The 14,311-nt window shown below is 38.3% G+C and overlaps 1 protein-coding gene across 3 annotated transcripts in view; it reads left to right on the top strand.

Moving 5' to 3' along the window:
- The first annotated feature begins 7,510 nt into the window (after positions 1–7,510).
- prc1b (protein regulator of cytokinesis 1b) overlaps positions 7,511–14,311 on the top strand; it is a 45,632-nt gene continuing 38,831 nt past the window's right edge. Inside the window, exons 1-7 of one of the 3 annotated variants that reach the window (XM_062030528.1) lie at positions 7,511–8,415; positions 11,941–12,135; positions 12,251–12,369; positions 12,472–12,593; positions 12,692–12,832; positions 13,009–13,097; positions 13,355–13,460. The gene's annotated coding sequence lies outside the window, so the exon portion shown is untranslated. Of the gene's footprint in view, positions 8,416–11,938; positions 12,136–12,250; positions 12,370–12,471; positions 12,594–12,691; positions 12,833–13,008; positions 13,098–13,354; positions 13,461–14,311 lie in introns of those variants that run through there. The other 2 variants (XM_062030529.1, XM_062030527.1) reach the window with 2 other exon arrangements.

The raw sequence follows: 14,311 nt of genomic DNA, 5'->3' as shown, positions 1-14,311 counted from the left end.
TTAAGAAATGGAAAATGAGGGATTCAGGTAGACCAGCAATGATTTCAGCCACAACTGCCAGGAAAATTGTTTGAGATTCAAAGAAAAATTCACAAATAACTTCAGCTGAAATACAGGACTCTCTGAAAAATTTTGGTGTGGCTGTTTCAAGGTGCACAATAAGGAGGCACTTAAAGAAAAATGGGCTTCATGGTCAAGTCGCCAGAAGCCCATAGACATTATAGACATAATATAATATGGATAGATAGATAGTACTTTATTGATTCCTTCAGGAGAGTTCCCTCAGGAAAATGTAAATATATCTGTATATATAATATACTGTACACATGTATATATATTCGTATATATGTTAGATTTTATATTGCTATATAAGTCTATTTTTACCTGCATTGTCCTTTCCTTCCTTACCCTTTCCATCATTGTAACTGAGCTACTGTGTTGAACAATTTCCCTTGTGGACCATTAGTTTGTCTAAGTCTATATGTATGTGTGTATTTATATATATATATATATATATATATATATACAGTATATATGTATGTGTATATATACATATATATATATTTATATATATATATATATATATATATATATATATATATATATATATACATCCACATTGGCATTGTTAGGCCTATTTTAGGGGTGGCTCAAGCCCCCCTAAAATATTCTGATGCCCCCCTAAATAATTTGGTGTTATTTATTATTTTTATTTTTTTACAAATACATGCCGACATATTCATTATAAAGTGGCCCGAATATGAGTTTAAATAAATAATCATATAACCTGTCATTATTCACTCAGTTTCCCCTCACGTAAGGTATCGGTATCCAATCCATTCCGCTTGTTCATATAGAAAATGCCCACATCACTCAAGATCCAGTCCGCATTTTCTCTGCGACCTTGCTTGCGGAGTTGCGGTCCTGCAGGTGTACGAAGCATATTAGCACACAGCACTGCAGAACAAGAACATGAACGGATGCAAAATGGACATAAGAAACTTTTTCCAGAAAGTAAGTATGCATCACTGCTTGTAGTAAAATGTATTAGCTCCACTTTACACCAGGTCTGTGTTTGACAAAAAGTGACATTACCGCTCTAAAACAATGCTGCTACTTAGTTAGCTAGTTAGCTTGAAATGCATCATGAAGGTCCTGGTTGTTTATAAAGTTAAATGTGCACTCTTTTTTACCATTTGCTATATTTGGGGTAACTTCCTTCTGGAGCATCAGCTGTTTTTCTCACTTCACACATGGAGGAGAAGAGGAGCTGAGCTCATTCAGGTATGACTATCATCAGTAGATAATAATGATAATCACTCCACAACCCCTATTGATCTGTAGGAGTCAGGGCAGAGGAGCACAGAAAGTGAGAGGGGAGAGGCCTCTACTGGAAAGGTGAGTAGGAGAATAATGATACATATAAATAAATATTAAAACCATTTTTTTTTTTAAATGGCTTATTGATAAGCCATTTGTTTTATTTATTTCTGGGTGGATCATGTTGACTATTGGTCCTCCTATTTGTCAATCATTCTGGTGATGTTATGTAAGGACATATATTATTTATTTATATAATAGATTGTATTTGTAATCTACTTTACATTTGATTCCAAATCTCAAAGTGCTACAGAATTACAACCATTGGCGTTGTTAGGCCTATTTTGGCGTTGTAATAAATAAATAAATAAAAAATGGCTTATCGATAAGCCATTTATTTTATTTGATATATATGTATATATATATATACTGTATGTATATATATATATATATATATATATATATATATATATATATATATATATATATATATAATGTCCTTACGTAACATCACCAGAATGATTGACAATTAGGAGGACCAATAGTCAACATGATCCACAACATCCTCTAGTATACCTTTAAGTCTTTCATATATTTATATATATATATATATATACATGTATGAAAGACTTAATATGTATATATATTAGGGCTGGGCAACGATTAAAAATTTTAATCATAGTTAATCGCACTATTTCTCTGATTAATCACGATTAACTGCATTGTATACGCAAAACCCAATAAAGAATTCAAAAGTAGTGTGTAGTGCACCTTTATTGGAATATTCTCCCATATGAACAAAAGCGCCAAAACATTTGTTGTGCAAACACAATTTAAATCAGTACTTGTTAAACAGTAGCAGTTAAATAGCATATTTTATGAAAATCAACTCAAAAAATGTCAATACAAACATTCAAGTTTATTGCCACTGCCAGGGTATTTAAGTTATCCTATTTGTTATGGAAAATAAATATAATCTACCTACAAATCCCTGAGCCACAATCATAACATCCGAACAGGCAATTTCTGAGTTAACAGCAGAAACATTTTCCTCTAATTTTCCTTTCCATAATGCCTCTCCTCTGTTTTCATTATAGACAGAACATGTGAATGCAGCACCCACCTTTCATCAATATAATGCACTGTAACTCCGAGGTAATTATGCTTACCGATTGATGTCCAGTAGTCCCCACTGAGAGCAACTACAGCTGCACGTTGTAAAGTTGTCACTTTTACAGTCCTCTCCTTTTCATACAAGTCGTGTATTCTTGGTGCGTCTTGATGGCGGCTCATCCGTGCTGTCACTTGTTGCGATTCGCACAATGTTTCTCAGGCTGGTGTTGTACCGAAATCTGTTACCCATCGGAATTTGTAATTCCAGGGGGCGATGTTCCCATGGCGTTTGTTTGATGGTTAAACAGCAAGCCCAAGGAGGAGGAGAAGAAGAACGCTTGCGTAAATGGCGTAAACTATCCTTAATGCTGAAACGTCAGTTGTCAGAATTTCAGCATTAATAAATTACACATATTCTGGAAATCAATGACTTACTTTCATTATAGTATGAGTCCATTGTATCAGCTGTTGATTCTCTCTCACACACATACATTTTCCAATATAGATAAGGCTATACATGCACATGCGGTTGTTCTGTTTGTTATGGCTGTATGTTCCCTATTCCTAAACCAGGTACCTAAATTACAATTTCCTGCCCTTTTCACACACCCCCTACCAGTGTTGGGTTAGTTACTGAAAACCAGTAACTAGTTATAGTTACTAGTTACTTCATTTCAAAAGTAACTCGGTTACTTACACCAAAAAGTAATGCGTTACTTTGAAAAGTAACTATTTAGTTACTTCTTTTTTTCTTCTTTTTTTTTTAAAGCTCCCATTAATGCCCTTTAGCCTTCATTTCAGTACTGTTATTGCACTGGAGAATAATACAATGTGTTGATCAACTTGACATGCATTTGCATCACTGAACTCTGCTAAGCAATGTGGTCTACATACAACACACAAAGACAAAGATATGTTACAAAGGCCTATTTGTTTCTGGCCAGAACAAATTGACAAAACTATTTGAAATAGCTGCAACATAACATACATAAGTAACAAACAGCATAATAACAACATAGCTGTAAAGCAAGAAAGGCACACACTACATACACAAAGCCTAACCAGGCATTTTTTCCTCAAAGAATTCTGACACAAAATCATGTCTGAAGCCCAGAACACTCTACACATTTCCCCAGTTTTAGTTTAGAGATAAGGAAAGATTGGCCTGGCCCACTAGAATCCCTCTTTATGTTTGTGAACTTTATAGTTTATACATTTAGAGTGATGTGATAGTCAAACACTCTGGAAGTCTAGGATGAAAGAGTATATAAGAGAATTGACAGCAACGTTCCCTCTAAGGTGCGCGCCTGTGCAATTGCGCATTGCTCAAGCGTCCTCTGCGCACGGCAAATCTATGCCACGCACAAAATCAAATAAAAAAATAAGCGCATAACAATTTTCGACACGACACGGACACGACAGAGAAAACAGTTTTCGTCATCATAGTTCAAATATTGTAACGTCTGTCGAGACGCTTTGAGGACATGAATTCCATCCATCACTTTACTGAGCAAAACTCTTTATTGTCGGCCGTAAACACATCACCAAAACATTAGTAAAAAAAATATCATCTAGCAAAAGTGGTCATTTTCTGCAGTACAAACCAGACCAAAAGCAACTTTGTTAGATCAACAGCAGCCGCTCGCTCTTTCTCACTTGCGCCAACACATGCACATATGGCACTTAGCCAGTGATGCGTTTACAGCCACACAAAAAGTCGGACAACTCCAACACCACACATAAAGTGTCATTCCAGGTTGTTACACTATGATTTGCCAATCAAATGTGTGCTTATTCTAGTGTCATTTATTAGGAATCTTAATTTATAAATATTAATCATGAAATGCTATTAGTATATTAAATAAATACTAATAAAAATATATTTTTTACAAACAGGAAGTTGCAGGAATGTACACATGATCCCCTGCTTACATCTCATTGTGCAACATGTGAATGTTTTAATGGGAACTAAATGCAATGTCTGAAAGGGGTACAAAGTATTTCCAAAGCAGGACCTCCACCCAGACAAACAATACAAGTACACAGTTCATGAAAAACAATATTTTTTGTTATTGTCATTGTAAGTGGGCCTAAACACTTATATTAGAAAAGGAAATGACTGCTGTCATTTGATTATAATAATAAGAGAATGTTGTCTGTCTATCTGTGTTGGCCCTGCGATGAGGTGGGGACTTGTCCAGGGTGTACCCCGCCTTCCGCCCGAATGCAGCTGAGATAGGCTCCAGCGACCCCGAAAGGGACACGCGGTAGAAAATGGATGGAGATTGAACTTGTTATTTAGTCAGGTTCGGGACAGGTGTGCTGCTGGTGTAGCCACAGTGTGCACGTCTGATGTTGCTCACATGGGCTCCACTGAATGCTCAGGGAGTTTTTGCGTTTGCTCACACACATGAAAAATTAGAGGGAACATCGCTCTACAGAGTGTGTACCTTCAGTGCTGAATGATGAGCAGAGGCAGAGTTAATCCTTAAGTGGTGGAGGGAAAGTAGCATCGGAGTCTCTGTCTCTCTTTACTAGCTACGTCGAAGCATGTTGCTTATGTAGCTTGTTTCAGCAGATTTCAATTGCTGTTTTGGGCAGTAGATGGGATCTTTGATCCAAAGCACAATTTACATTTAACTAAAATGTTATTTTCTTTGTGCTCGACAAAAGAATAGTAGTGAAAATATCTCCATGTTAACAAACTCGACTTCTGGCTCCGCCATGATCAGACACGCCCCCGCCCCCTCCTCTCTCTCCCCACACTCAGACACACACACAGAGCGCAGGTATCTCTTCTCCGGTTTGTGACACAAGAAGAATCAGAACTACGACACTAACACACTTTATACTACATTAAAAGTAACGTAAAATAACGCAGTAATGCATCATGTAGTAACGGTAACTGAGTTACTGAATATAAAAAATAACACGTTACATTACTAGTTACCGCCGAAACTAACGGCGTTACAGTAACGCGTTACAGTAACGCGTTACGAAGTAACGCGTTAGTCCCAACACTGCCCCTACACTTTTTCCTCATTTGGACCCCCAGAATCAGGACGCACTAGGGTTACATTTTCCGATAAGCCTGTCGGCGTTTTGCCCAGCCAACTAGGCGTAAGCTTATGGCATTTCACACTATTAACAGGAGGTGGCGCCATACCAAGGTACTTGAAACATTTGGCTTTATCCAGTTTGAAGCCCACCTTCCAATTTATTAGCGGATTTTGACTCCAATCTAAATCATGGAACCAAGCACCTATAGAAAATTGGTGGAATACCTTACCGAAGGGAAAGTACCACCAAATTCCAAAAAATACGAGCGCTTCAACCTGAAAAGAAAAGCGGCAAACTACATTGTGGAAGGCAAGTTATGGTACCTAGCATCGCACTTGATAACTACCCCAACAAATGCCAAATTTGCCTCAAGAGGTTCAACGACTTAGTATTATTATAACAAAATGTGATGGTGTTAATGTATTTAAAGAAAAACAAAGCATTCCCTTTCTAAATTTACAGTTTTACATTATACTACAGCATAATTCAATCCAATCCAATCCACTTTATTTATATAGCACATTTGAACAACAAAATGTTTCCAAAGTGCTGCACAACAATATTAAAAACAACATTCAAATACTATCCTGAGCTCCACCAATGACTGAATAAAAAACAAAAAATAAAAATAAATACATATAAAAACAATATAAAATAAATATGATTAAAAACGATTTTAAGGGTGAAACCAATTAAAACAGTAAATAGAAATAAAAAAAATTAAAACACAGAGGGCAACAGTGTTCAGTGTTTGTAGATTTTCATACTTAAGATGGACTCTCACCTAGCACTAGAATGCGGCGCAACTTTACTCAGGTGCATAAATGGTGTCTGAAATTGTACACCTTTTAACCTAAATCCATGGAAAATTGAAGAAAAAGTGAAAGTAATGTTAATTTCCTTTTTTTTTCTCCAAAAAACCCTTTCTGTATATGTTGGGTTGATGGCAGTTCTCTGCCTCATCGGATATTGACCCTTTGAGGCCATGCCCATATCCTCTGAGTTGATTGTGTGATGGATAAGATATTTTTTGTCGCGGATTTACTCATGTGTATTGTTTTTTTGATAAATAAATAAACGGTCTCGGAGCCATGTTTTCATTTTATTAATTTAATAGTCTAAGAGTAAATCTTAATATACATAGATCCTTCATGAATGAATATACACTGCCCCCACGCCATTTGTGAGTTTTGCATTTAATTTGTATAGAATCAGGCCGCTCACTCTGTTAGGTGTGAGCACAGCAAGTAAAGCATTGAAATGTCTACAATAAACAAATACCATTGCTACAATCTCTGGATTTCAAATCAGAGATATTTGTATTTCACTGTATTACTTTTCATTGTAAGAAATAAGCTTTCAATTAATGCTTTGATTTGTCATAGATGGCAAGCTATATTACCTCCGCCACAAAGGATCGGCCTAAGAGCTGAAAGTTAAAGTGGTGTGTGGGGCAGCTGAAGCAGATGCCATATTTAGAGAGTTCCACGCAAGTGACATTGGCGCACATTGTGGCCAGATCAAAACAAGGGATGCAATTTCCAAGAGATGTTACTGGCCCTCCATGACGTGTGACATTGAAAAATGGGTAAGATTTGGTTTTTCCTCATTTTTGCCTTTACAACATGTCTTGCCTGTCTTACCGAAAGGTACTGCTGCCTTGTCAGAAATAAATGGAATACAGTCCATCATTTTATTTATGAAGGGCACTTATGACTGTCCACTTTGAAGGACAGTCTGCTGGCTCGTCATAAAAACATAAAAAATAATTAAGCAATTTAAAAAAAATTCTGAATGTCAAACAATTCAGATATTTTGGCCTTCATTGCTGAAATAAACAATTTGATTCCCAAGTATATATCAAATAGTCTTTACCATTTTGGCCTATATACCCCATTCCCCTTTGTCAAACAATTAAATAACATACTCTGCACATACCCATACTGACATAACTTTTAAGCCGTTAAATATTTTGTATTGATCAATGTTTTTTATACTCAGTTGTCTGAATGCACGTCCTGTCAACAGAAGGGCAGGGTTGACCTAAAGGCAGGCACAGAGTACAAGCCAATCAAGGTGAACTTCACCTTTTGCATTTTAATTACACAGCATGTATCCTTGGCGAGAGGTGGGGTGGCTAGCACTGCAATCTCCCATGAAAAGGTGGCCCTATTCAAACTCTGGCAGGGATAAGGCCTCGCTGTTTATAGGTCAATCATTTGAGACTACCAAAGTCAAACTAGTTGTGAAGAATATGCAAATGTTGCCTAAATTTTCATGTCCCCGAACCATTGCCTCACAGCAGCTATAATTCTCCCTGTGTTTGTGTGAGTTTGTGTGTGTTTACTCCACGCTAACATTGTTCTCCACTCTTCTCTTCAAGACCAAATGCCCCTTTGAGCTGGTCGGAATGGACCTCATAGGCAGGCTGGTGAAGACCAAGACAGGCAACCAATACATTTGTGTGATGGTAGATTACTGCACCAGATGGGCACAGGCATATGCCCTATAATCTAAAACAGCAGAAGAAGTGACAGGGTGCATCCTCAAATTTTTCTATCAGTTTGAGGTTCTGCAAAGAATCCTGACTGACCAGGGCAAATAATTTGTCAACAATGTGTGCATATACCTTTTTGTTTGATGTAAGATACACAAACTTATGATTTAGTTTAGAATTATTGTGTTGTACTTCTCACTGATACAATTGATGACTATAATATTGTTGATAGAATACTGCTTGACTTAAATTGTGAGGTTTAAAAGGACTAAACATGTGAAAGTACTTGAAGCCTTGAATTACAAACTACTTTTACAGATCAACACAGAGGTTTGCCGGCTTTTGGGGGTTAAAAGAAGCCTTTGTGCTCCATACCACCCCCAGACAAATGGGTTGGTGGAGAGACTCAACTCTAGCATTCAGAGGTAAAAAACAAACAAACATGTCATTATAGCTTTGTTAATGATTAGAATTATAGTTGTTATATATTTCTTCCATTAAGTCTTAGTTTCACCCAAAATATTCCAAACTTTTAGAGCATCTATGTTGTTTCTATGAAATGATTGTTTAGAACCCTGGGGAAGCTCGTGAAAGACAAGGCGAACGATTGGGATGATTATTTGGACGCAGTTATGTTCGGCCTACGCACCAAAAAACAAATCACCACAAAATTTTCGCCATACTTCCTCATGTTTGGAAGGGAGGCGCGATACCCTTCTGAGGTTGCAGAGAACTTCCAGGTTAACTCTCATTCATCTTCATTTCAATTCCATCTATGCAGTATTCCTCCCTTGTGTAAAACTTCAATCCCAATTTGCCAGTACTACAGTGTATGTCTAGCATCCGTTTCTTCTCTGCCACGGGTTGATAAGTCTTTTGAGGAGCTATACACAGAGGAAGAAGTGATGTTTGATCTACAACGGCAGGAGAAAATATTGGCCATTGTACAAAAAAATCAAGAAAAGGCTCATCAAAGAACCCAGGCAGCAAAAAACAGGCCTAAAACTCAATTTATGCAGGTGAGGGACATGGTGTGGCGGCGAAATGTCCGAAGTCAGCAAAGAAAAGGGGGAAAGCTTGACCCTGACTTCCTTGGTCCATTTTGCATAACAAAAATTCAGGGGAAAAGTATTGACCTTGTCAGCACAGATGGAAAGCCTGTGTATAAGGCAGCGTTTCTCAAAGTGTGGGGCGCGCCCCACTGGTGGGGAATAGAGACATGACAGGTGGGGCGCGAGGAACGGGAGGAAATTTCACTTTGATTTTTTTATTTATTTTTATTATTATATTCTTTGATTTTTTTTTTTACTATGCTTTCATTTTCTATACACACTGGAAATCACTTTGTGATTCTGTCTGTGAAATCCGCTATATAGATAAATGTAAATTACTTATTTTTCCTGTATGCTTTACATTTCTAGGTAGGAGCGAAAGTTTGACAGACAGCAACAGTAACTAATGGGGCGGGGCTAAGCGGAAGCTTTGTGAATGGCGAGTCACTGTGCGAGGATTTGCTGTTTTGCAAATACATAAAAAATAGAGCCACTGCTGATGAGCTGTTCAAGATAATGGACAGTTTCTTCAAAGAACACGACCTTAAATGGGAAAACTGTGTGGGCTTTTGCTCTGATGGCGCGCATGGCAAAGTCAAGAAACGGGCTGCGGGCTCTAATAAAGAGGGTTGCGCCAAATGCGCATTGGACACAATGTGTCATTCACCGGGAAACACTCGCGTCAAGGCAGCTCAGCCCCGAATTCAATGAGGTTTTAACAGTGGCAGTGTCAAGCCGGCAACCCCGATTTGAAAAGCTGTGCAGTGCAAAACAGGCTCATTGCAGCCACTAATGCTAGAGTACTGTAAAACTCATGTTCACTTGCCCTGTCCTCCTTTTTTTGGCAAAGATTGCAAAGTGGCACTTTTATTTTCATTTATTATTGAACTTGATGCAAGTTATTTGATTTATTATTGAACTTGATGCAAGTTATAACACTTTTATTTGATTTATTATTGAACTTGATGCAAGTTATAACACTTTTTTTGATTTATTATTGAACTTGATGCAAGTTATAACACTTTTGTTTTATTTATTATTGAACTTGATGCAAGTTATAACACTTATTTGATTTATTATTGAACTTGATGCAAGTTATAACACTTTTTTTGATTTATTATTGAACTTGATGCAAGTTATAACACTTTTGTTTTATTTATTATTGAACTTGATGCAAGTTATAACACTTTTGTTTTATTTATTATTGAACTTGATGCAAGTTATTTGATTTATTATTGAACTTGATGCAAGTTATAACACTTTTATTTGATTTATTATTGAACTTGATGCAAGTTATAACACTTTTTTTTATTTATTATTGAACTTGATGCAAGTTATAACACTTTTGTTTTATTTATTATTGAATTGATGCAAGTTATTTTATTTGATATTGAACTTGATACAAGTTATACCACAGCTGCACAGTTATTAGGGTCCGCCCTGTACCCTGTACAAAGGACTCCCTCAGGGAGTCCTTTGTACTGGTTACAAAGGAACCTATTGTATTTGTAAGGTTTTATTATTATTCTTTATTATTCTTCCGCACGGTCGCGCACTACTTTGCCCCCCTTAACATGCTTCAAAACTCACCAAATTTGACATACACATTAAACCCCGGGGACAGCACACTTTAGTGGTAAAAAAAAATACCAAAAATCAACATTGCTCTCTAGCGCCCCCTAGGAAGAAAAATGCCTCTAACTCCCACTAGGAAGGTCGTAGAGACATGAAACAAAAACCTGTATGTAGGTCTCAGTTAGACCTACAATTCATAATTTCACTTCTTCGGGCGAAAACCAACAGGAAGTTGGCAATTTCCCCTTCAAGACAAAAAATGACTAAAAACACTCATTTTTGATTTTTGAGCTGTAATTTGACCCCCTTAAAATACTTCAAAACTCACCAAAATTCGCACACACATCGGGACTGCGGGAAACTGCGATCTAAAAAAAAAACCGAATCCCAAAACTCAAAATTGTGCTCTACATAATTTTTTGGAAAAAACAGAGAAAAAACTGCTCCTCAGAGGAAAAATCTGACAAAACTGCTTGTAACTTCCGGTAGGAACGTCGTAGAGACATGAAACCAATACCTCTAATGTAGGTCTCGCCTAGACCTACATTTCATAGATTGACACCCTTCAGCAAAAATCAACAGGAAGTTTGTTATCTCCATTTCAAAACAACATTTTTGTACCAAACGGTCACCAAACATCAAACATTATCTCCTCTGAGCCCGTTTGTCGTTTCCGCTTCAAACTGCTACAGGAGAGAGATTGAACCCTTCTGATTAAAAGATGCGTACGGATAATGATTAAGTGCTACCGTTTTGATTTTACGAGCCTTCAAAGACCCGCAGCACTGATGCTGCTACGGTGCCAAAAATGACAACGAAACTGCGATTAGACCTTCTTTGGCCTCAATACACACAATAGCCTATAATGACAATGTGAACTCAGACACAACTTCCTCTAACTCCCAGTACCAATATCGTAGAGACACGAAACAAAAACCTCTATGTAGGTCTCACTCAGGACTACCACTGGACAAAAGTATTGGACACCTAGGACTAGCACCTGCCAGAAGGCGGACCCGACCAATGCTGCTTGCAGCTTTAATTTTATTTATTATTGAACTTGATTTTATTTTATGTTATTGAGTTTGAATGTATAAAACTTGATGTTACTTGATGTTCGATAAATTTGAAAATGTTAAGCTTGGCATTAGCGTTCTGTTGGGGCGATGGGGGCAGGTGGGGCTTGAAAACTCCCCCTTGTCCAAAGTGGGGGATGACAAAAAAAGTTTGAGAACCACTGGTATAAGGTCAATGCTGATCATTTAAGAAAATATGTGGAGGAAGGCCCTAGAATACCAGCCAAATTGAGGACATGCTCCACAGATTCCCCTGCTGAAGCCACTCCAAATACAGCCTCACCTGCCACCACAGCAGTTGAAGATTCTTCTGCACCTGCCACAGCCATCACCCCAAACACCAGTGAGACCACCTCAGCCACCTCTGGGTCTACCAAAAGATGAATGACACCTGCCAGAGGATCCCATGGAATCCCTGCCATCTCACATAATCCAGAGCAATGTAAATGACCAAAAAACAATTTTAGAAACATTACTACATACATTTCATCCCCTCTTACATATCTACCACCTCTGTTTTTACCTCACATTTCTAAAAAATAAAATCTTTCTGGCAGATATCAAAGAAACTTGGGGAGGACAGGATTGTCACATTCTTCTGTCCAAAATTGGACGATACAAATTGTGGTATTGGGACATCAATCGCACAGGGCCCAACAAGGAACTTGAAAGCGAGGTAAGCTGAAACACAAATTTCCTTTACTTACATCTGGCTAAGACAAATAAAAAACCCACAATAATAAAGTTAGGTGGATTCACTTCACTTTCTTGCCCTTAGGTCATCAATGCATACCTACATAAACTAGTCGAGTGCTACAACAGCCGAGGAGGGAAACAAGCTGCATACATTGATTCATTTGCCATGACAATGATGTGGCAAGGAAAAAAACACGAGTGAAAGTAGGATTCCTTTGTTAATATGAGAACATGGCACAAATAACAATGTGCTTTGCATTTTTAAATGTAAACCAAATTTGCATACTCAATTTTTTTTCCAGCTGGATCCCAATTCATTTTTTGTTGTTTTGGGAGCTGTCCATGAACCTGGTCGGAGGGGCCGTAGGCGCAAATTGGCAGCCACGCTTCCGTCAGTCTTCCTCAGGGCAGCTGTGGTTACGAAAGTAGCTTACCACCACCAGGTGTGAATGAATGATGGGTTTTTAACATGTAAAGCGACTTTGAGTACTTAGAAAAGCGCTATATAAAATCCCAGGTATTATTATTATATCTCCTAATCCTGGGTGTTTCTGTTATTGGCTTATCTGACAGTGAGGAAATAGAAGTGAAGCTCTATGATGTTTCTGAATATTCACAGGCCATTTATCCAGCAGAGCAGCGGAGTCTCGTGCTTGACTCATTAGGCAATGCTCGCTCTAAAGTACCCAAGTGTTTGGAGTCCACCGGGTAACAGCTGTTTCTTTCATAAGTCAAAAGCTCCCAGGCTTCCTGTTTACTGTGGAAGTAAAGGGTGGATGATGGTAGCTGTAGGAGGATGAGATAGGGGGAGCTGCTTTACAGGCACAACGCAAGGGATTAAGGATGTGTCAAGCCTGTAGAGCAGCTGCCCCTATCTCATCCTCCTACAGCTACCATCAACCATCCCTTACTTTCACACACATCCACAATACCTGAATTTGATTTGATGTGTACATTATATGAAGGTCTTTCATGCGACAGAGGAATGTTGCACTACCAAAGTGGTCTGCAAACACAGTGCCTAACAGTCTACAAAAAGACAGTACCTCCTGTGGGATATTTGTATTGAAAGTAAGTTCATTTCACATTTGCTTGAATGGTTACTTAATACATCTATATCTGACAAACAATTGCAATGGATTTTACGTGCATTTCCATAAAGCATACTTGCCAACCCTCCCGTTTTTAGCGGGAGAATCCCGATATTCAGCGCCTCTCCCGACAACCTCCCGACAGAGATTTTCTCCCGACAAACTCCCGGTATTCAGCCGGAGCTGGAGGCCACGCCCCAAAAAAAAAAAGTCTGACGGCTAAGTCACAGCTTATATGAAAATGTAACCCTAGTGCGTCCTGATTCTGGGGGTCCAAATGAGAAAAAGTGAATGGAGATGAAGGGAGGGGAGTGTAAAAAGGGCAGGAAGTGGTAATTGATGTGCCTGGCTTAAGAATAGGGAACATACAGTAAGGTCTCGAAATCTGACGGCCAAGTCACAGCTTATCGGAAAATGTAACCGTAGTGCGTCCTGATTCTGGGGGTCTAAATGAGAAAAAGTGAATGGAGATGAAGGGGAGGGGGGTGTAAAAAGGGCAGGAAATGGTAATTGAGGTGCCTGGCTTAAGAATAGGGAACATACAGCCATAACAAACAGAACAACCGCATGTGCATGTATAGCCTTATCTATATTGGAAAATGTATGTGTGTGAGAGAGAATCAACAGCTGATACAATTGACTCATACCATAATGAAAGTAAGTCATTGATTTCCAGAATATGTGTAATTTATTGATGCTGAAATTCTGACAACTGACGTTTCAGCATTAAGGATAGTTTACGCCATTTACGCAAGCGTTCTTCTTCTCCTCCTCTTTGGGCTTTCCGTTTAACCATCAAACAAACGCCATGGGAACATCGCCCCCTGGAGT

The sequence above is a fragment of the Entelurus aequoreus genome, linkage group LG02 (genome assembly GCF_033978785.1).
Source record: "Entelurus aequoreus isolate RoL-2023_Sb linkage group LG02, RoL_Eaeq_v1.1, whole genome shotgun sequence".
Lineage (NCBI taxonomy): Eukaryota > Metazoa > Chordata > Actinopteri > Syngnathiformes > Syngnathidae > Entelurus > Entelurus aequoreus.
This window is presented reverse-complemented; position numbering and strand designations above follow the sequence as displayed.